The sequence below is a fragment of the Lucilia cuprina genome, chromosome 3, assembly GCF_022045245.1.
Source record: "Lucilia cuprina isolate Lc7/37 chromosome 3, ASM2204524v1, whole genome shotgun sequence".
NCBI lineage: Eukaryota > Metazoa > Arthropoda > Insecta > Diptera > Calliphoridae > Lucilia > Lucilia cuprina.
The window spans coordinates 33,769,429-33,772,560 of record NC_060951.1 but is presented as its reverse complement, the minus strand read 5'-3'; the positions used below and the strand labels follow the sequence as shown (position 1 = coordinate 33,772,560).

The 3,132-nt window shown below is 31.1% G+C and overlaps 2 non-coding genes across 2 annotated transcripts; one reads left to right on the top strand and one right to left on the bottom strand.

The window, feature by feature from the left end:
• Nucleotides 1–647: 647 nt before the first annotated feature.
• On the top strand, nt 648–744 carry Trnay-gua. The gene is made up of 2 exons: nt 648–684; nt 709–744. It is a non-coding gene; the product is annotated as a tRNA-Tyr (tRNA).
• A 1,211-nt stretch (nt 745–1,955) lies between these two features.
• Nucleotides 1,956–2,049, bottom strand: Trnay-gua. The gene is made up of 2 exons: nt 2,013–2,049; nt 1,956–1,991 (listed from the first exon to the last, which is right to left on the bottom strand). It is a non-coding gene; the product is annotated as a tRNA-Tyr (tRNA).
• Between the last annotated feature and the right edge of the window lie 1,083 nt (nt 2,050–3,132).

Below are 3,132 nucleotides of genomic sequence, written 5' to 3'. Positions count from 1 at the left end.
AGAACTAGAACAGAACTAGAACAGAACTAGAACAGAACTAGAACAGAACTAGAACAGAACTAGAACAGAACTAGAACAGAACTAGAACAGAACTGAACTAGAACTAGAACAGAACTAGAACAGAACTATAATATAACTAGAACACAACTAGAACTAGAACAGAACAGAACTGGAACAAGAACTGATTTTGAGTTGGGCTTAAACTAGCCTTTGACTATCTTATGCTTTCAACTTGTATATATTTAATAACATTACCAATTCCAGCACTTAAAACCATAAATAATCCTTCGAGCCGGATTTGAACCAGCGACCTATAGATTTCTTTTAAGTTTTGCTATTAACTACAGTCCACCGCTCTACCAGCTGAGCTATCAAACAAAGGCTTGTTGCCTCACAGAGTTTGCTAAAATAGATTGTTTTGTAGTGGACAGGAAAAGTAAACCGGAAGATTAAAAACAAGCTGAGCTTTTGAATGAAGTGATAATAATTGAAAAATAGATTTGTTTATTGAGCTGATAAAAAATTTTTTGCATCCGCATTTGCACATGCAGGTTTTCTTGTTATCATATTTCTATTTAAAGTACACAATAAAAATTGTAAACTAAACATTAAGTTTTAATTTTTTTTGGAATTTTAGTATTTTCACACCTTCGATAGCTCAGTTGGTAGAGCGGTGGACTGTAGTGCAATTAAACTAAATACATAGACATCCATAGGTCGCTGGTTCAAATCCGGCTCGAAGGATATTTTAATTTAATTCTTAATCGGCTGTCGATCTTTATAAGAACCAGGCAAATTTGCCATTGAAAATATATCCATAAGTTGCTGAATATATTTAAATTGTTTTAAAAAAATTTCAAGCAAAATCGAAAACCCTTGCATTCGCCCCACCCCACTTAAATCGTGAAACCTGTACAATCCCTTTTCAAAAATACACCTACACCATCATTTTCTTTTATTCTCTCATCTCTGTTCAATTCAATTCCATTAAATATGTTCAATACATTTTGATTATATTATAAACGTTACCCATAACAACACGTTACATCTGCATTTGTGCTCTTCGTTTTTTTTTATTTTTAATAAATGTCCTGGATTTCCTTGAAATAAAAACGTATAAAAATACACATATTCACAAATGTCCATACTAAATATAACTTGAATCATGTATCATTTCTCATTTATATATTCCATTCATCCTTTTATGCATTTTCTGTGAAATTTATTTATTACAATAATAAAATTTTATGTTTGAAACACGTGTTTGCATGATTTGTTTGGTTGTACAAAAACTATGTTGTGACGCAGATGTTGACGTTGCAAGCAACATGTCTGAGATATTGAAGAGGAAGTAGTTCATACAAATTGTAAAATTAAACTATTTTTAAAAAGGATGTTATTATCATTAGTGTGGTAAAATAAAATAAGGCAATGGTAGTTATCATCAAATGTATGCAGAATATTTAAAAGATTTGTAAAGTACCAAAAATAGATAATACAAGAGCAAACAATGCATTAGTAGACAGTAGCTACAAGTGTCTGTATACTAAAATGCATTTAAATTGGAACAGAAATAGAATTAAACTAGAACTGAACTAAAACTGAACTAGAACTGAACTAGAACTGAACTAGAACTGAACTAGAACTGAACTAGAACTGAACTAGAACTGAACTAGAACTGAACTAGAACTGAACTAGAACTGAACTAGAACTGAACTAGAACTGAACTAGAACTGAACTAGAACTGAACTAGAACTGAACTAGAACTGAACTAGAACTGAACTAGAATTGAACTAGAACTAAACTAGAACTGAACTAGAACTGAACGAGAACTTAACTAGAACTGAACTAGATCTGAACTAGATCTGAATTAGAACTGAACTAAAACTGAACTAGACAGAACTAGATATGAACTAGAATATCTAACACTGTGTAGTGTTTGCATAAAAAATCATTCCTTCGAGCCGGATTTGAACCAGCGACCTATGGATTTCTTTTTTTTCAAATTGCAACTACAGTCCACCGCTCTACCAACTGAGCTATCGAAGGTTTTAAAACTGCATTTTACTAAAAAATTAAAAAAAAAAAATCCAGAAGCTATTCAAGCTTTAAAAACATTTAATCTTTATGAAAAAAAATCCATAATCTAATTTTAAATTAAATATTTTTGTACAAAAATTGACCCGATGACCTAAAAATGTCTGGAAAAGTATGTTTATTTCTGTCTCTTATTCATGTTTTTTTTATTTTTAGAGAACAGTGCAGTAATATTTTAAAGCAAAATGTGTCGTCTTCTTTTTCTAATGTTTTGATGTATTTTTATAAAAAAGCTGTTAGACAATTTTAAAAAAAGAGATTTAATTAAATAAACAACACATCACTAAATCTTTTATATTTGAACCCTTAAGAAATTTTCCTAACACTTTGCTTAAACACCTTTTTCATTTCGTTCATTCGTTTGAAGCTAGTGGTCGTCGTCCCTCTTCTTTTGAAACAATGTATGTCCTTTTTTTTCTTTTATCAATCAACATGAACACAAAAAGCCACCCAAGCGGCCAGTTTATGTTGCTACTTTGAATTGATGTTCGCTAGAGTACATATGAGTGGGGATGTGTAGAAAACAGTATGTGGTCCACTTGTTTGTTTTTCAGTTTAAGTTTTTCCTTGTTGCCGTTGCTTTGAATTCATAAATTGCTCATGAAAAAACAACTTCCGTGTAGTGACACTTCATTAAACATCAACAACATCATAATCATTGTCGACATCATCAACAGTAACAGCAGTAGCATCACTATGCATCGTTGTCATCGTCATAATCATAATCGTCGGTGTTTATATTGATGTCATCATAAAAACATGTATGAATGAATATAAAAGCCATAAAATATACAAATAGCAGCAACAACAACTTAAACTGATAAACAATAATGGCAAAATAACAAATTTAAGGTACAGATTTGAAAACGTGACCGACTCGGGTTATAATGATTTTAAACATATTATTAATCAACTGAATTTTCACTGAAACTAGAACTGAACTAGAACTGAACTAGAACTGAACTAGAACTGAACTAGAACTGAACTAGAACAGAACTAGAACTGAACTAGAACTGAACTAGAACTGAACTAGAA